Consider the following 20,851-nt stretch of genomic DNA (forward strand, 5'->3'; position numbering starts at 1 on the left):
AGCTGCAGATTACACACTGTGCATAGATCGCCACCTAGTGTTGGGCCCGGATGTTTGCAATTTTTTTTTTGTCCTGAAAAGTTCTTTGGAAGTCACGAGATAGGTGACAGATTGTTTTTTTCCGCCATCGGGCTCGGATGTGTTTCCTGCGCTCCGGTTTGGAACCGAATTTCCTTCGGCATGCAATCCTCACCCAGTTCGACGGTATTGTTTCGATCGCGCTCCCCATCGATGTGATTTTTCACCACTCCGAAGTCTTCGATTCCGCTTGTCGACGAAGGCCTTCGGGCCGACCTAGGCCTTAGTCTGTGGCTCATGGAAAGGATGCCATTCAAGAAGTGTCCTCGATGTGGGTCGAAGTTTCCCCACACAGATCTACATGAGGTGTGCAACCTTTGCCTCTCACCGGAGCACGAGGTCAAAGACTGTTCCCCTTGTTCCTCTTTCCGCTCCAAAAAGACAATTCAGGACCGACGAGCTCGAAGAACCATGGCTCCCTCGTCAGCTTCGATCCCTGACGACAACTTTGAAGAGGGCGGCGATGTGCCAGAACACCAGCGGGCCGAAGAAAGTGCCAGCTCCTCCGATGCCGAAGACTCAGATGTCAAGGACATCACTTCAGCTCAACGGGTCGTAAGTAAGACCGTCGACCCCAACCCTTCCTCGACACCCTCAAAAAAGGCTTCATCACACCCTCACCTTCGGGCCCGGGTGCACACCAAGAGACTGCTTCCCACGCCCTGCCTTCGGGCCCGGCAAAGAAGCCTACTAAGCCTTCAGGAGTCTCGGGCTCGAGTCAGCCCATTCCCGGTGCCGATCCCATACCGACACCGAAGTAGAAGCCATCTTTCTCAACCACGCCGACCGCTGCTACGACACCTAAGCACTTGGCGCCGAAGACTGGCACCGGCTCACCGATTCCAAAACCGCACTCGGAGCCGAGTAAAATACCACCTAAAGGTCACACGATTCGGAGCCGAAAAAACACCCGGAACCGAAAAAACACTATCCGGTAAAAGACATTTCGAAAGGTCATACTTCTAAGCCAAAAGACCCTAGACTAGCTACCGAGTCGGTGCCGAAAAAACTTCCGGAACCGAAAACTTAGACGCCGAAGAATCCGCCGTACACAGAAGAGCTTTTTACACCATATCCTACTCAAAAGACTCTTGTAAAGGATCCTAAGACTGGCCAACTAGTTCTTAGCTCCAAGAAGAGACCACTAGAGGTACCTGCAACTCCTCCTCCAAAGAAGAGAGACATTGCAACCTCTCCATTAAGGGTCCCTTCTCCACCACCTCCCCATACGATTCCTCCTCCTACACCTCCTCCACCACATCATTCGCCTACACCATCCACTAATCCAGATGATGATGTAGATACATACTCTGATGACACAGGTGGGGGTGCACATGACCCAGTAGAGACCAATAGTCCCCCTCAGTCACCTAATCCATGGGATGATTATAACACCCCTGATGTGCCTTACGTCCCCCAAGATGATGTATACCCTTCCAGGCCTTCCCCAGCGGAAGACACTATAGGTTTTAACCTACTAGTCCAGAGGGTTGCCCAGTACCATGGGGTTGACTTGCACACCGATACTGTGTAGGAAGATTTCTTACTGGACACTTTTGATAATACACAACGGTCCACTGCCATTTTGTCAATGCTTAAAGGGGTCATTAAGCACGCAACAGAGGTATTTAAAGATCCTGTCAGGGTTCGGGTCCTCAACCCTCGCATTGGGAAAAAATATAAAGCTGCCTCTACAGATCCAGTTTACATTAGAGGTCCAGCACCACTAGATTCTTTAGTAGTATCTAATGCACGTAAACATGCTAATTCACAAACATCAGGTGAGGCCTCACCACCAGATAAGGAATCTAAACTCCTTGACGCCTCTGGTAAGCGCACAACGTCACAGGCAGCTAACATATGGCGCATTGACAATACTCAAGTGCTATTGGCAAGATATGACAGGGCACATTAAGATGAACTAGAATCCATAATGCAGCATCTACCAGATAAATATAAAAACCGGGCCAATGAACTCATACAGGAAGGTAACAATATCACCAACACTTCCATTCGTTGTGCCCTAGATGCCGCAGATACTGCCTCAAGGGCAATTAATACTAGTGTCCTTCTCCGTAGGCATGCCTGGCTACGTATTTCAGGTTTCAAACCTGAATTGCAAAATTCCATTCTCAATCAGCCATTTGATGAGAAACACCTATTTGGCCCTAATGTCGATGTATCTTTAGAAAAAATGAAAAAAGACACCAACACAGCCAAATCTATGGGAGCCTTGCAATTGCAAGCTCCCAGACGTTCTTTTCGTCACTCATCATATAGAGGCAACACAAGAGGCTACGCCTCCGATAGCCCCTCCACTTCCTATAAAACCCCCAGTCAATCCACATTTACTAAGGGCTACCAAAGAGGGGGTTATAGGGGTAACAACAACAAGGGCAGGGGCAAAACCAACAACTCCCGCTCTGCCTCCACCCCTACCCAATGACTTTCCTCCGTTTCCCCACACCATTCCACTCCTGTGGGGGGAAAAATACAACAATTCCTTCCTGCCTGGACCAACATCACATCAGACAGGTGGGTGTGACAAATTATTCAATCAGGTTACTGTCTAAAACTAAAGTACAACATGACAGCCATGTATTACATACAGAAACAGGGCAGAACACACTCCCTGCAACTCTCTCAACTAGCACAGGACATATGGCGGTGGGCTATACCTCAAAACATATTCCTTCTAGCCCAGCATGTTCCAGGAGTACAAAATACCATAGCAGATCTGTTAAGTCGTCAGACACAACAGACCCACGAGTGGGAACTTCATACGCAAGTTCTTCAACCATTCTTTCAGATGTGGGGACAACCTCATATAGACCTCTTTGCCACCCACGAAAACGCCAAATGCCCAAGCTTTGCTGCCAGATATCCACACCCACTGTCCAAAGGCAATGCGATATGGATGAACTGGTCGAACAGATTTGCGTACGCTTTTCCGCCTCTACCACTCATGCCACTAGTAGTACGCAAACTACAGCAGCATTCTCTGACCCTCATCCTAGTTGCTCCAACGTGGGTCAGACAACCATGGTACACCACACTGCTACAACTGTCTGTAATACCACACCAAAAATTATACCTGTCTCCACACCTTTTAACACAGAACCATGGAGAGATCAGGCACCCAGACCCAGCTCAGCTCAACCTAGCAATTTGGCTCCTGAGGTCTTAGAATTTGGATATCTTAACCTTCCTCCAGACTGTATGAATGTCATAAAAGAAGCTAGACGTCCAACCACTAGAGCATGTTATGTAGCTAAGTGAAAACGCTTTGTAATATATTGTCACAACAACAATATTAATCCCCTAAACGTGTCTATTCAACACATCATAGGATACTTACTGCACCTCCAAAGATGTAACTTAGCCTACACGTCTATTAGACTGCATCTTGCTGCAATAGCAGCATATCTACAAAATAGACAGCATCTATCTCTTTTCAGAGTGCCTGCTATTAAAGCCTTTATGGAAGGCCTTAAGAGAATAATTCCTTCACCTGTGTGGAATTTAAACATTGTTCTCACACGGCTAATGGGAACTCCCTTCGAGCCCTTACATAAATGTGAACTACAGTTTTTAACATGGAAGGTTGCGTTCCTAGTAGCTATTACTTCTCTGCGGAGGGTTAGTGAACTACAAGCACTAACCATTCAAGAACCCTTCTTACAAATGCATCATAATAAGGTCGTTCTCCGTACTAATCCCAAATTCCTGCCCAAAGTCATTGCTCCTTTCCACCTCAATCTGTGGAACTGCCCGTTTTCTTCTCGCAGCCACAGACAGTTGCAGAAAGAGCTCTTCATACCCTAGATGTCAAAAGAGCATTGCTATACTACATCGAGAGAACACAACCCTTTCGTAAGACCAAACAACTTTTTGTGTCTTTCTCACCACCACATAAGGGTAATTCCATTTCAAAATCTGGGATAGCTAGATGGATTGTCAAATACATACAGATTTGTTACCACAAAGCTAAACGTACGTTATCTGTTCCTCCTAAAGCCCACTCTACAATGAAAATAGGGGCTTCAATGGTATTTTTAGGGAACATTCCCCAAGATGACATCTGCAGAGCAGCTACATGGTCGACACCGCACACATTCACGAAACACTATTGTGTAGATGTGCAAACCAAACAACAAGCTAATGTGGGCCAGGCTGCTCTCATAACAATATGTCAAACTACTGCAACAAATAGGGGTGGTCGCCGCTAAGAGTGGGTACTGCTATACAGTCTATGCACAGTGTGTAATCTGCAGCTCATATGCCTTGAACGGTAAATGCTACTTACCAGTATGCATCTGTTCTTGGCATGTAGAGCGGCAGATTTACACACGCCCACCCGCCTCCTCGGCTACCCTTGTCTGTTCCAGTATTATCTTAATTAGATACAGCTTACATGGACATCCTTCCTTTTCTTGCAAAGCTCATTCATTTCCCTAATGGCGAAAAACAATCTGAGGATGGAGCCGAGTCCCATGCGCAATGTGGTCAAAAGGTGGAGTCACCTATCTCGTGACTTCCAAAGAACTTTTCCGGACATAAACAAACCTCAAACATCCGGGCCCAATACTAGGTGGCGATCTATGCACAGTGTGTAACTCTGCAGCTCTATTTGCCAAGAACAGATGCATACTGGTAAGTAGCATTTTCCTTTCTTCTGCCTGTCAAGAAGTTAAAAAAAAGAATGTGTTGATTGATTTTCAATAGGAATCAGACACATATGAGCCAACAACTTGCCAGCCCTACAGAATTTACTTACATAACCAGTGTTATAGAAAGTATAGTATACACAGAAAATCTCAGAGTTTGTTGCTGATATACATCCATTTGACTACAGCTTTTGTCTGCAGGTGACATGTATGCTCAGACGTGAGTCCCGTGCTCCCCATGCCACTGGAATCAAGCTATCCAGGCTGATGAGGGCTGAAAGTCCGAAACCGGTCCTTGGATGCTTGTTTCCAGTCCAGGGAGGACCTGGCATGGCAGTTCAGGCTGGACTGTTCCCATGGGGCACAGGGTCAAGACTGATTTGCATATGGCTGGGTTCAAACTGGAATGGCATGGTGAGCAACAAAACGATGGATTTAGGCCCAGATCTCTGTACTGGGGTGAATGTATGACATTGTTCTGCATGCTGTCCATCACCTGTTGTTTTGACATGTGTTGGATAACATTCATAACTTGTGCATTACAGTTTACTACAATCCCATCTATCTTCCCCTCATCGCATCTCTGAGAGCACAGGTTCCAGGTTTCCAGTGTTGTCTCTTAAGTCCGCCTCCGCGTCACACTGCTTCCGCAAATATGCCAGTAGGCGTTCCCAAATGTCTCTTGGGCGAGATGTAGGTGGCATCAGCTCAGCGTACACCGTCAGCTGCTCCTGGCAGAAGACGAGGTCGTGCAGCCAGTCCTTAAACTTTGGTGTGCTACCTATCCCACACCTGCAGGCCACCCTCCGTTTAGCCAGGAGTAGCCCCAACGATATGCACCTCCTGAATGGTGCCTTGAGGTCTTTTGTGTGTCCCAATAATGTGAGAAGTGGGGTGTTAGATGGGGGCGCTAGGTGGCGCCAGACCAAGATGGCTGCACTGTAGTGAGGCTCCTGCCTGATCGAGCACTGTCTTCCATCCTTCAGGGATCCTAACCGGAGATACCGAACTGATCACCGCCCCGCAGTGACCGGGACGCCGAGGCGAATCCAGCGACACCTCTCTCGTTGGGGGGGGCCTGCTCGGCTGCGGAGATATCAGCCGACAAACCAGAGACGGACTGCTGCCTTAGGGGGCTCGCTCCCTGCCGTCGGCCCCACTCGCTGGGAAAGGCCGTGGCTTTGCGGCCTATGCGTGAAGGCTCGGGGAGGCCGCACCCCCCCCCCCCCCCGCTGGAGTAAAGACATTTGGAGGTCCGGAGGGTGCTGCTACCGTTATAGCGACCTTAGCTGCTGTGAAGGTGAGCGACGCTGTTGAACTGGCACCCTGGCGCTACGAACAAATCTGACCGCGTTATTACTCCTGCGGTCCGGGCGCCAGGTGCGGGCTGCGGCCCGGCGTCTTGGCGGACGTGCTGAGCAGTGTATTTGCTGGAGACACTTGTGCTTCATACCTCCCTACACAGCCCCTCAATTGCTTACCTGGCTGGTGCAGCTGCTTCCATCCTCCGCCGCTTCCCCGGAGACTCTCTGATCTGCGGGAGGGCCGCCCACGATACCCCGGTGCCGCCGGCCTGCAGGGACCTGGCCGTCACGCCTGTTGCATGGCGCGATAGGGCTCCGCGATCCTCTACGCCGGGCTGCTTGCCCTCCCCCCCCCCGTGCTACTGCCGAGAACCCCATCTGAGGATTTGTGCACTTTCTCCCTGGGGGGCTCCGACATTGCTGCGGCCTGCAGGTACATCTGTACTGACCCCTCCCGCCTTTCATACAGGTGACTCTCTGAGACTTGTCATATAACGATTATTGGGGGTTTCTACTTGTCCCTGCTTCCCCCTATATCCACTTGCTCTGCTAATCCACTCCTGGGACACATCACCGTGGCTCCGGCCATCGGCAGGAGGAATCTGACTGTGGCACTGCCCACGCTTTCGCCACTAGCTTCGCCTTTGGTCGCACGGAGCCGCCCCAGGGAGCCAGGAGCCCCTGCTTGCTCGGCGCTGTCAGCGGAACTGCAACTTCAATGCCTGCCCGCGTCCATCTCCTAGTCTTGGTGCCCATCCCGTCCTACCATAAACCGACAACGGGCTGCACTTTATCAACATATTGCCGGAAGCCTTTGGACCCTGAGCCTCCCCACTCGACTGGAGCTAGAAACGTCGGGGAGCCTTCAGCTTATACCCTGTAATTCCCGCCTAGCCTGCATCAGCCCCCCATCCGCCTGGAACCTCCTGAGACCTGGCGGCCACTTTCTCTACTGTATCGCGGACCCCGAGGAGGGACATGGGGCGCAGCGATGCCAGACAGTCGAAAATTCCATTTGAATCCAAAAAGACTTCAAAAACAACGCCGGAGGAGGGGGGAAGCCCTACCACCTCGGCCCCTCAAGAGGACGACTGGAAGACACTCTTGCTGGGCATGAAGCAGAGCCTTTCAACCATAGACTCCAAAATCGACACCATAAATACACGCATGGACAGTGTGGTCGCTAAATTGGAGCATCATGACAATCGCATTAAGGAGGCCGAAGACAGAATTTCTGGATTAGAGGATGGAGCAACCTCTTCCAACAGACAAGTCACTCAAATGGACAGGCTGCTGAAAATAATAGCGGACAAAAATGAGGATTTGGAAGCGAGGTCCCGCAGAAATAACGTCCGCATCTTAGGCCTTGCGGAATCCACCAACACGGGGAGGATGGAGATCTTTGTTGAAAACCTCGTGGTGGAACTGTTTGGGAAAGACTCATTCTCCTCACACCTCATCGTTGAGAGAGCCCATAGGTCCTTGGCCGCTCGTCCTCCTCCTGGTGCCCAACCACGGCCCATCATTGCGCGTTTTCTCAACTACAGGGACCGTGATGCGGTGCTGAGGCGCGCGAGGGAACTGGGGACGGTGAACTATAACAACACAATGCTGTCCTTTTTCCCCGATTTCACCCCTTCGGTCCAAGAAACCAGACGCAAGTTTGCAGGGGTGAAAAAGAAACTTCAAGCACAGGAGATACAGTATGCCATGCTATATCTGGCGAAATTAAAAATCTCCCATCAGGGCAAGCACCACTTTTTTCAGAATCCGCAGCAGGTGGACGACTTCCTCAAGCAATGCAGAAAAGAACAGTGCAGGGAGGAATCAACTCGTCGGCGCTCCAGGTCGCAATCACCATTGTCACAACAGGACTAATCTGATGTACTGTTATGCTGACCCCCGGGGGCGAACTAATCCCTGGACACCGGGTATGTGAAAACTGATGCCTGCGTATACTGGTGAGATACTCATTCTGCTTTAAGTCTTACTGGTCTAAGGTTTAATTAAGTGCTCGATCGCCCACCTCCGTCCCGCATGACTCGACCGGGGTGAGCCTGGTTGATCATGGATGTAAGTAGGGAGGTGGTTGGCAAGTCTGGTGCCCCTAGTTCTGACCCCCAATGGGTGAACCCCTAAATTCCTCTCCCCTTCTGAGGGCAGGGACATATGTAGTGTTTTTTTTTGACTTGGTTTCGTTTTGGTTCTGGGTGGGGGGGTGGGAGACATGTACCCGGCTGGTTGGGGTTGCCGGTGTGGGCGGGATGACAATCCGATTTAAAGTTGGAGTTATTCAAGACGCAGTACCGCAAGTTCGGGGCTGATCTGGGGGGGGGGATGGTGGGATGGAACTGTTGTTTCTATGTAATTGATTGTACCGTGATCTGTGATGCTGCACCTATATGCTACACTAATCTTTACTTGTTTGAATGGGTGACGTAGCGGACTCACAGGAGTCACAGCAATTTCGGCTGGTCTCATGGAATGTTCGGGGGCTGAACGACCCGCGAAAGAAGAGACAGATTCTGGGTTACCTGGATAGACAGAAGGTATCAATTGCTATGCTTCAGGAAACTCACTTAAGGCCTGAGGGTTCCCCTCTGTTTGCATCTAGATGGGCCTTGTGCAAGGTGTTCCTTTCTTATTCCAACTATGCTAGAGGAGTGACAATTGTGGTCAGGAAAGGGATGCGGTTTACACCTGCTGGGACTGAGATAGATTCAGGGGGTAGACACTGCATGGTCTGGGGGACACTATATTCGCATACAGTCCTTTTCGCCTGCTATTATGGCCCCAATACGGATGACCCGTCTGCACTCCTTACGATGTGGGGTAAAATTCAAACTCTGGGCATAGGCCATGTCATATTGGTTGGTGACTTCAATACAGCATTGGAACCAGGCCGGGATAGATCCCACCCCCAGGCGGTGCACTACACTCACACCCAGCGTACACTATCGACTATTGTTGAAGAACACCACTACATTGATACCTGGCGGCACTTACACCCCTCTCTCCACCAGGGTACACATCACTCTGCAGTGCATTCCACATGGGCGCGGATTGAGTACGTGTTCCTGTCGGCGGGCCTCCTTCCTTGGCTGGTAGGCGCCCTCCACCTTGCCAGGACATTCTCAGACCACTCGCCAGTCCTCCTCACATTACGCATACCCATGAATGCCTCTCCATACTTAAGTTGGCGTCTAAATCCCGCACACCTCACTGATTCGGCCTTTAGGGCAGAACTTGAACATGACATACAAGACTTCTTCGAGCGTAACATGGGGTCAGTGTCGAACCTTACGACGGTGTGGGAGGCCTTCAAGGTCACGGTCAGAGGGTGGTGCATCGCGAAGGGAGGTGGTGTCCTCAAGTCACCACGTGGCGAACTGCGCAAGCTAGAAACCGAGCTCCGGGACCTTGAGCGTCGCATGACTTGTGACACGATGGGGCATACTCCTAAAGCGCTCCGCAGGGAAAAGCTGAATGAATATGCGGAAGTGGCGGAAAAGGAATGTAAGTTCCTTGGGAAACCATACACTGCGCACCTCTATGGCGAGGGAGATAGGCCTGGCAGGGCACTTGCCTTTGCTATCAGGCCCCCGAGATATCACAACTATGTTGCTGCTTTACTGGACGAACATCAGGTCCCGCAGAGAGACCTCAAAGACCAACACCGTATCCTCACTGATCACTATTCCACACTATACACCTCTCATAGATCGACATCTATTGACTTACAGTCGTACCTAGATGACACCGCTATTGCGTGGCTTGGTCCGTCACAGCAGAAATTTCTACATCATGAAATCGAGCTGGACGAAATAAAAGACGCTATCATGTCTATGAAATCGGGCAAATCACCTGGGTCTGATGGGTTGCCGATAGACTTTTATAAGGCCTATATTCATCTAATCGCCCCAATGCTGAAACAAATGTACTATTCGGCCCTAGAGGAGGGAACTTTGCCGACCACTATGCGTGAAGCTCTGATAGCATCCCTGGTGAAACCTGGCAAGTCTCCAGACCACTGCGACTCTTACAGGACTCTCTCACTGCTAAATTCCGATGTAAAAATCTTGGCGAAAGTACTTGCAACACGCCTTAATCTACTGATGGAGCGTTTGGTCTTGCCTGACCAAGCGGGCTTTGTCCCAAATAGGGCGACGTCGCATAATCTATGCACCCTTCAGGCTGTACTGCAGGACATTAATCCTCGATGCGAGGCTGCTGCGGTTTTCCTAGACGCCACAAAGGCGTTCGATTCTCTCGAATGGGACTATCTTCTGGCCCTTCTGGAACGGATGGGAATTCCCTATAACTTTCTTGATTGGATTCGACTGCTGTATTGCAAACCGCAAGGTTCAGTCCTGTTAAATGGCTCCCGTTCAGCTCCATTTGCGATCCGTAGAGGTACCCGGCAAGGCTGCCTGCTCTCCCCGGTCCTCTTCGCGATCGCCATTGAGCCCCTGGCGGCCAAACTCCGGCAACATCACAAACACCGCTCCTTAATATACCCGGAACGACAACTGCTCATTGCGTTATATGCTGATGACTTGACTTTATATGTACACAAACCGCAGGAGAACCTTAACCCTCTGTTGCGGGAGATCACCAAATTCAGAGCCATCTCGGGGATACAGATCAACTGGTCGAAGTCTGCACAATTCCCTTTGACAGACAAGACCTTACACTTCCCTCTGGATTACCCCCTACTGTGGGAGACGGATGAAATAAAATACCTGGGCATCATAGTGACTAGAAACCGGGAAGCTCTTATTAGGGCTAATTATGGTACTGTCCTGGATAAACTGACTGACACCATCACTAAATGGATCCATCTCCCACTGTCAATGGCAGGGCGCATTTCCCTGATTAAGATGGTGGTTCTCCCCAAACTCTTGTATCTTTTTACTAATATACCGTACAGCCCAGGCTCCTACTTTTTCCGTTCCCTCAATTCACAGCTGTCTAGGCTTATCTGGGGAGGCAAGCAGGCTCGGATCAGTCTGAAGACACTCATGCTACCCTATCACCAAGGAGGATTTGATGTTCCCAATTTTCAACGATATTATGATTGTGCCCAGGGACACTTTGCGATGTACTGGCTACACCCTCCTCCCTTCATGGCTCACCTTGCAGTGGAGGACGGCTATATGAGGCCCGCACAACCATCGGGTTATTTATATGCCCCGGCCCGTATCGCGGATCGCGACCCTACCAAGGTGGACTGTACGGTGCAAGCTTGGCAGCGTATAGCTGATAGTATGGGAGTCAAGTTCTTATACTCGCCATGTATGCCCCTTGCGCATGATCCCCGGCTAAGTGTCCCCTGTGAGGAGATTGGTCGTCAAATGCTCGCGAAATATGCGCTCCGTACATGGGGCGATCTATATCTCCAAGGGCGATTTCGCTCATCGGCTCAGCTCTTTGGGGATAATACCCCCTCAGTAATGGCCACGTTCCTTTATACTCGGCTGCGTCAGAATGTCAAGGCGGTCACGCCCAATTTCCCTGATGAGCCGGAAACTATGGCACCACTACACGGCCTCCTGCAAACAGACTCCCCGAAACATGTAGTGTCTATGCTATATAAACATGCACAAGCTGCCCCATCCCCCCCGTCACTAAGAGCGCGAAGCGACTGGGACGGGGATCTAAAAGCACCGTTGTCGGACGAGCAATGGGAAGAGTGCTGCTCGCATACCACCGCGGTGACAGGTAATGCACGACTCAGACTGGTTCATTATAAATTTTTGCACTGACTTTACTATACACCTGCCAAACTGTTCCGCTTTGGACTTCGGTACAATGACAGATGTTTCCGATGCAGAAATGAAGGGCGGACTTTCTACACTTGGCTTGGGGGTGCCCTGCCGTAGCGGCCTACTGGGACGAGATATTTAAAGCACTGTCTGACATGATCGGGGTAGACGTAGTACCGTGTCCTAGGATTGCACTACTGGGCCAGTCGAATCCAGCGATTAAAACACATAGAACATTTTTTGCACTAGGCCTCCTTTTAGCCAAACGGCACGTAGCGTGTCGCTGGTGTCGAGGTCTTGCGCCCAAATTCAAGATTTGGTTGACCACGATGTCTACTTGGCAGGAACATCTACACACGTATGCCGATCTTCTACCACAACAGTCCCGTCCTAAAGACCTCTGGGGTCCCCTCACTACATACCTTCTACGCGTGCAGGCTGAAGCTGCGTCAGAGGCAGGAAGTAACAGAGAAGTAGACTAAGCTAGCCTGTCCCCTTTCTACATGCCAGGACCAGGATCCCGGTAGGCGGGAACTGGTAGGCTCCCTCCCCCCCCCCCTATACACCATCTCACTTTCTGACAGCCTGCATGATTAGCCCATGGGTGGATAGTTTGATGCACTGTGCTGTTTTAGCCATTACAAATGATTGGAACACAGGACGTAACAGACACAGCTCCCCAGCGGATGGCTTGAGTGCCGTTCGTTACCGTTACCAGCTAGTTTCTATACCACACTAGCATGTCCCAGGTAGCGCAGCATTCGACACATCACACAATGTTGTACTCACAGATTGGATCATGGACTACCCCCCTCTCCCCTCCTATCTCCGCCTGAATGGACGATTGGGTGCAGATTGCCATTCTCCTAGGAGTGGACTGTCTTCTGACATAGGCAGTGCTGCTTGCAGCTCTGCACCTCAAGATTTTTCTCGCCATTTTCGAAGTATGATGGGACCCATGGGAGGGAACTGTTTCTTTTGATATGTTTAGTTTGTTGTAAATGATAAAAGGAACCTCAAGTAGCCGTTGTTTGCATGTACCTTGCTAGCTTGCTTGCTAGATAATGCGTCCGTTGACAGTTTACCTTACCTTTACATTGCGGCCGGCCCGACTGGGTTGTAGGCGACATGCTGTGTTTAAATAATTGCTGTTTCACCTTGCTAGATCTCCATACACGCATGATTCGGACCACAATAGCTGCCGGCCTGCGGACGCAGGTTGTAGGCGAGTAGCTGTGTACTACTTATTAATCACTAATAAAGGTTTTAGAAAAAAAAAAAAAAAAGTGGGGTGTTAGATATGTGTAGCCTTGTCATCTGGCTAAGGGCCTTAGTTCTTGTGGTCCAGTATGAATAAATAGGGGCCCATTCCCATGCTAGGTGTAAGAAATCTGCTCCCTCCCTTCCACATCTGTCACATTTGTTGTTTCCCCGAAGCCCGAATCGGCATAGTCGTGCCAGGGTATAGTGTAGTGTAGTTCCTATCTTCCCAATAGGCTCTGCGCATTGGAATAATACCTACAGCAGTAAAGGCCTAGGCCAGACGTTAACTAGGTCTACTACTGTCGATACTAGACTTAAGTTTTGGGTTTGCCAGCGTAGCTCAGAGTTCGCTAGAAACTTTCTCGAATGTTCAGGAAAGAATTAACTCCCCTGATTAGACAAGAAGGGATTTAGTTTCTGACAACCATAGAACATGACAACTTTGCTCTCCCCTAATCAAGAGTGTATCTCCAGAGTCGTGTGAGCACAAGGCAATTATTTTACTCAGTCAGTACGTGCATTCTTAGTCTCATCAGATTGTAGAGAAAAGGAAGAGACGGGCGTGTTCAATAAAAAGGTGTTATTTATTGATCAGTCTCTTTTCTCGTACAAGAGAAATGGATCGATATTATTGCAATACTTGTAGTTAAGTAAAGTGCATACATTAAAAGCAATAGTATAAAATAATACTGTAAAAACATTGATATGGTTTCTGAGCCATATGATGTTTAAAATGATTAAAATATATTTACATACACATATACATTTGACTAAACGTACTCAACTGGTGTTTCTAAATACGCCTACCCCGTGTACCTGACCTAAGTCTAATGCGTGGGCGGGAATAGAAAGTTACAGTTTAAGTTAAGTTTGTTTTTGCCAAGTGAATAACTAAAGAATTCTCTGTGAGGGGTTATTCAGTTCTGTACCTGGAAGTTAGGATGAATGAGGAATGGTATCTCTTTCTCTGCTCTCGATATTCCAGGCTGCCTGCGAGGGCTGCCCGAAAGTGCCGGTGCTGGGTCTCTCGGTGGGAGATAGCAGCGCGTCTCTCAGCGCGTCAGGAAGGCGGGGCTGCTGCCAGCGGGGTCTGCTCTGCTTCTGGGCTTCGGCAAGTATGGCTGCTCCGTCTCGTCACCACGCGTGTGTTTGCATAGGGCAAGATCGGCAATATTTATACCTTAAAGGTGCCGAGATTGACGTAAGGATGGACATAGATACGTCAATAAAGATGTCATACGACTTGCTCGTTAGCACATTCTTTTACTGAAGTTCTCTGTGAAATCAAAACAATGGCCGCACGGATTTTCCAGGTTGTCATAGGTTTGATTTGTTATGAGAACGTCGTATGCCTTATCAGGGGCTGGAGGAATGTCGCTTGTCTAATTAGATCTCAAGCGTTATGACCTAATCAGATAACACGTTCCTGTGCCGTAGTGTGACTGCGTCAGATAACGGTATCTGCATCATGGGGGCTTTTCTTGCCTCATGGGCTGACTGTTAGTTAACTTGATAGTTAGTTTAACCAGAATAGGGTCAGGAATAGGGGGATCGATTCAGAACCTATAGGAATACATGACACCCACTCCACGCTAACTATGGTCATATTTACTAATCTATGCATAGTATAACATAGTACAACATACTATAGAGTATAGTGTATACCTCACCACCCCAAAATACATAAATGCATTTTGAAATTTTCAAATATACTGAAAAATTGCAGTCATATATATTGTATGCACTTAAGCTATGAATTAAACGCTAAAGTAAACACGCATTTGTAGACATTATTGCTTATTTGGTATATGAGAAATACACATGAAATGGCTCTTAATATGGCTATACAGAAAGAAAGTTCGAGACCATTTCATCACATAATAAAATATTTGTGAACATACCAGCGGGCAACTAAAGTTTATAAAGTATCTAAAAATAGAAATCTTAGTTCTCTAGGAATAGTTTCTTACTTTAAGCAGAAGATAAGTGTCCCGAAAATTTTGTAAAAAATAATTTGGGGCTGCTAAAAAATTGTTGTCCGTGAACTGGTGGGAAAAATTGTTCATGTGACTTTATTTTTAAAGTTGAAGGCCGAATTCAGGGAACGCCGTGTGCGAGCTTGCTCAAAAGTCTCTATTTCTGTTCTGGAGAGAACATCATATCATTAAGGCTTTCGAAAAAACTGTCAACAGCTTCATGGGAAAGTTCCACTAAGTCGGAAATAGGTGTAACCATGCATTCGTGCGCATGATTGCCTCCATTGACATTCTGATTCGCATTGCTGACAGAAGGTCGTACCTGATCGATGCTGCTTTCATCTTGAACTTCACTACTCTTCAATCGTAGTGGTGAAGATTCCACGAATGCCGTCATCAGGATTGGCAGCCTTTGAGGGCAGCACAAAGCGTGAACCTTGGTAGGAACCAACAATGTATCTGCATCCACTGGCGCATCCGATTGTAGCGTCAGACAGGTGTCTAACACGCATTCTTCTCCGCATAGCAGACACCTCAATACAGGTAAAACACATCTTTGCCACATTGGTCGAAATGATAGAAACCAAGTCATGTTCAGGTCTCTAAGCCGGGAGAGTCCCAGGATTTTTGATATCCGGTCCCGGTATCCAATGGCTAGGATTGTATCTTCCATTGTCGCGAGAGTTTGATCTGTGACATGGGTTGCCATAACGAAAAATAAGGACTAAGAATAGGATTCCTGCAATTAGTCCCAGGATCAGGGGAAGTCCGCCAAAAATCGAATGGACGAAATCTGGAAAAATACCCAGTATGGCTTTGAATGGTGTTAATGCCATCGAAAATACTGTCTTAAATACCTTTGAGACCCCAGTGGTATCAGAAATATTTAAGATTTCGCTCAGGATTTCCGCGAAATGTACGGGGGAATTAGTCGATAATAATGTATGTATCTCTGCAGTCGTCCTTGCGACTTGTAGATCATACGTTTCTTTTGATGACGTGAGCCTTGTAGGCGTCTGAAGAAGCACTGTTTTCATTCTGCTTAAAGTATCTATTCGAATAGAAGTAATTTTCAAACTGGGCCATGCCCTTGCCTCCCTGTCTGGAAAGGAGCTGGGGAACAAAGAACGTCCACAGCACTTGACCTTCGCAGTCGTAGTGACTAGATAAGGAGTCCCGGGCATAAGACTACAACATTCGCTGTCTACAATAAGAATGTAACTCCCATTATAGAGTCTTTGAAAGAATGGTTCTATTTCAGTTGCAGGTGCGCCTTGCTGGTGACATGAAAGGTTGTATGAATTCCCTTCACAGGCTCCATGCAAACTAATTCCGTTACACAGAAGCGTGCCGCTTAGTGACATGGCACAATTGTTGCCACTAAGAAACACTTTCTGTCCTTTATTACTGACACATGCATGTGAATAGGGCAGGTTCCAAGTTGTTTTAAGGTACCCCTTCCCCAATTTCTCGTACATGCCAGCCTGTATATATTTTTGGCAGTATTGAAACCTGAAGGTTGAGATTGGAATATTTATGATTCCGTGGATTATCCATTCACTGACAGGTCGTTCTGACATTGTCATTGGTAATCTTTCTAGTTTTTTAATGCTCAAGATTGTATAATCAGCACCCTTTTGCGCCATACCGATTTGTCTATCAGTAAGGTTAAAGATTTGGAATAGTGACGTTGTGTTGATTAAACGCCAAGGCACATAGCCTGAACGCAGAATTTGTAACGTCCAGCCAAGCTGTACAATAGACGCAATTGTGACTGACCATGTTGTAATAACAGTAAGTCTTGCGATAATATATCGATTGCTGAAGACACAATGCTGTCCAATGAAAAAATTCTGGAGGACAGAGTCATTAACCCATTGTCCACTACAGAAAGTGATTTTTCCAAATTAATACGGTCAATTTCCCGTATTCTCTCTGCTGTTTCAATTTGATTAACCTTCCAGGCCTCATTGTATGCTGCATATACAGAGGCTGCTATGAAACGCTTTTGACGCTGTTTGCGTGGTCCCATTATGAATTCACGCAAGTCAGCACCATCAGTAAGTAAAGTTAGGTGTTGCTTAATTTCAGGCAGTGTGGACGTTTGTAGCCACTGAAGGCATAATTTGCCCACACTGTAGGTTGTTATTATCCCTGGGTGATGTCTTTGGGGATATCTAGGGTCTAGCCTGGTCATTTGGAACCCCTGTGTTTTATTCAGGAATCTGTCTTGACAGTTATTTGTATCTGTGGGCCAGATCAACCATTGTTTCCAATCAGGATGTGTTCTGTTTTGGTTTAATATATGGTTTACGTCTATCTCTTCATCCGTATCAGAGCTATTGCTAAACATTGTTGGCTTTGGAATAGACGGTTTATTTAAATCTTTGATTTTGGCTAGGCCAAGACAGGTGGTTTGTTGAACAGTGTCATTTAAAAATATCATTTGTTCTGGGATCATGCAAGCTCTAAACAAAGCTTCTAAACCCTGTACTTGCCATTCTTTTGTACCCCAAACACTTTTCAAATCAACATTTTTGTCCCAATAATCAAATCCAAAAGTATTCATTTCTTCGAAGAATGAATCTGAATATATCAACTTTGTGTTGGTTATCATGGTTTTCATCCCTGTCTTGTTTGACAATTTAAAATAAAATGTTTCAGCATTACTTGTGTTAAAACCTGAAAAATATGAATATTTGTCGTAAACGGTTCTTGAGCTCCCTTTTGGAGGTGTTGCACAATGTTCCCATTGATTATAATTTAAAACATTTCTAGGTTGTGCAGATTTATGTAAAAAGTGATTACCATAGTGGTTATAGCAATACATACTGTCATAATTTGTAGAACCTTGCAAATAATCATGTTTTGTAAATTTAGCAGACATTACTAAATCAGACATCATGTTATTAATGCTTTCGAAGTCCAAATCATCAGCAAATGAGTTTGGTTTTGCAAAGTCACTCAAGGAGATCTTGATTTGGTGTGGATATTTCAGGATCTCGACCGGACCATAAATTTCATAGTCAGTGTTGTCCCAGGCTACCCCACCAGGTATAGGATTGGCTGTGAAGTTGGCTGAAGAAAGTTCTCTTTTCTCGACGTGTGAAGATGTGTGTGGTTTGAGGACCAAGTTGATGTTCTGACTTGCTGTGTCCATTTTAGCATATTTTCCCTCAATGAAGCGTCCCAAAGTTAATACCATGATGAGCCAAAGTATGAGGATAAATGCACCAAAACCCACCCAAAATTCAATCCATGGGGAAATCATATATGTTTCTTTCAGTTGGTTCAAAAGTTCCTTAGCTTTGCCTTTAAAGGATTTTGATGATGGCTGTGTCTTTGATTCACTGAGGCTTTCAGAGGAATCATCGAAGTTGATGAAGTAGCCGGATGCAGTTCTGTCAATTGTTCCAATTGCTTCAGGATTTTTGTTGCTTGCATTTTCACTTGGTACTTCATTATAGATTGGTGTGTCTCTGCTAAATGTTTTTATTTGGGTTTTCAGAGGTCTGAGTTCTATTGCATTGTTGCATAGTCCTTGTTGTTCTTCTGTAGGCGTTTCGAATGTGATGAGCCTCTTTGTTAGGACCTCTGTACTGGTAGCAAACCTTGGTGTTCTGCTACTTATTGGGAGTCCACTTGGCCTACTGTTTGTTATCGGCCACATGTTGTGGTTTTACCAGGTCGATGGATACAACTCGGTTCTCCTTTTTACCAGCAAGTGGCGGTAGTACAACTGATCTTGTCCCGTTGACAGACAAGACAGGAACTGCTTTTCTGTAAGAAGGCCCAAATTCCTTCTTTACCGCGATCTTCTCCCTGACTAGATCCCCGACTTTTGGAATCCAGACAGGTCTTGCTGGGACAGGTGGTGATTCTTCAGTGGTTGTTGGCTGTTGTTTCAACTGTATGTTGCTCAGGTCTTTTCTTGTTTTGTTTAAGTCCTGCAAAATAGCCAAACGGTCTTTGACATCAAAGCTTTTTTCTTTAACCACTGAAGTCTGACTGTCGAGGTCAGAGATAATCATTCTAGTTCCAAATAATAATTCGTACGGACTGAATCCCTTCAGAGAATTTCTTGGCAAGTTATTTAGACTACGTTGGACACTTATTAGATGTTTGACCCACCCAGCTCCCGAACCTAATTTCCTTTCCGCTATAGATTGCTTTATGCCTTGGTTTTTTCTTTACACCATCCCGTACCCTCAGGAAGGAAGTGAGAAGATTCCCGCTGGACTGTGCTCATTCGGCCATGTTTCCCCCCAGGCTGGTGGGCTTGAGTGAAAACAATGGTCGAACGTAGCATGCTCTTAGCGTATATGCCATTTAGACTCGCAAATCTTTGTATAACAGTCCGGACGTCAGCCGAGTGCTGGTGATCTACATTATAAGTGGAAACTAGCCTGTATATGTTAATCGCAAGCCCTGCTTTTTATTGGTCATATTATCTGCCTTGATACGACGAGGTATTAAACTGTTTCTCTCCCCACTGCGATCTCTGTTGCAGTTTGGGCAGTTTTTTACAAACATGGTGTGATGCAGGCTCATGCCTGGCCACCAGTACCGTGATTGTAATTCTTCCAGAGAATCTTTCAGTTTAAGGTGTCTGAGACCCTCGCCCATATGTGCGTCTGCGATTAACAAGCTTCTCCTGTCCATGTTTGGAATCACTCTATCCCCCACTCCAGGGATTCGAGCAAAAGGAACATTGTTTGCATCAGTTATGTATGAGTATTTTACTGGAAAGCCTTTAGGGAGTGGTTCTATCGAATCCTTTTCTGAAGCGCTGACAGCTTGTAATATTTCGCTGTCTATTTTTGTTTTTGACCGGGTGACGGCGGCTACGGAAGCCGTTTGCACAGCTGCCTTCGCGGCCTCATCAGCCAATGAATTCCCTGCAACGTGAACGCCATCACGTTGATGACTCAGTGTATGTATCACGTGAGTCTTTGGTAGTTCTTTTTGTAAAAGAGCTACTTGTTCCCAGAGCATTTTATGCTTAATTGTGCCACCTTACGCATCCTTGAAACCATTCTGAAGCCAGATCTGCAAATATTCATTATAAGACTGAACGCAATAATACGAATCGCACACTATGAGTGTGGGGAATTCTCGATCGGTATTTTCAAGCGCCATCTTGAATGCTAGTAGTTCAGCTCGCTGAGCTGTACAATCTCCTAGGGATTGTGTTTTAGTGAGGGTTGGTTTAAATTTCCCTTCGTGCCAACGACCTTTAACAATCGCGCACGCAGCACTGTAAGCTTGTTTACCCCCTACTGCGGGTTGTGCTGATCCGTCTGTATATATTATACAGCCGTAGTGATCTAGAGGCAGAATTTCGGTTGCCGGAGGACATTCAAATTCATATTGGAGAAATTCTTGTGTTTTTAAGTAAGGATCAAATTCGTACACCACGTCTGTTGCAGCAAGAGAGTTAGCCCATTGTATCCATCTTGGATGGAGTGCTTTAGCATTTGGAATGCTTGCCTTTGTTACCGCCTCTAAGGCTGGTATTGGTGTCACGATTACTATTCGTTTACCTTGTGCCAGGGCTTGTTCTTTTGCTATAGCTGTCTGTGTTGCTGTAAGAATTTTTTCCGTTGGGCTAAATTTCATTTCAGCCTTAGTGTACAAGTGTGATTTGAATGCAATTGGTACCCTTTCTCCCTCATTAGAGGTTAGGTATGTGAATCCGCATCTCCCTGGGATGACTCGAATCACAAGATTGCGTGTGTTATCACGTGTTTCTAATTTTGTTTTAATTAGCATGTCTGTTTGTAAGGATCTCAAAATCT

General features: G+C 47.0%; 1 protein-coding gene across 3 annotated transcripts in view; it reads left to right on the forward strand.

Annotated features, from left to right (window-relative positions):
- The window catches only part of LOC144791046 (disintegrin and metalloproteinase domain-containing protein 9-like), a 1,785,694-nt gene that overhangs the window by 1,003,734 nt on the left and 761,109 nt on the right, over nt 1–20,851 (forward strand). The gene's annotated exons all lie outside the window — the stretch shown is intronic.

The sequence above is a fragment of the Lissotriton helveticus genome, chromosome 11 (assembly GCF_964261635.1).
Source record: "Lissotriton helveticus chromosome 11, aLisHel1.1, whole genome shotgun sequence".
NCBI lineage: Eukaryota > Metazoa > Chordata > Amphibia > Caudata > Salamandridae > Lissotriton > Lissotriton helveticus.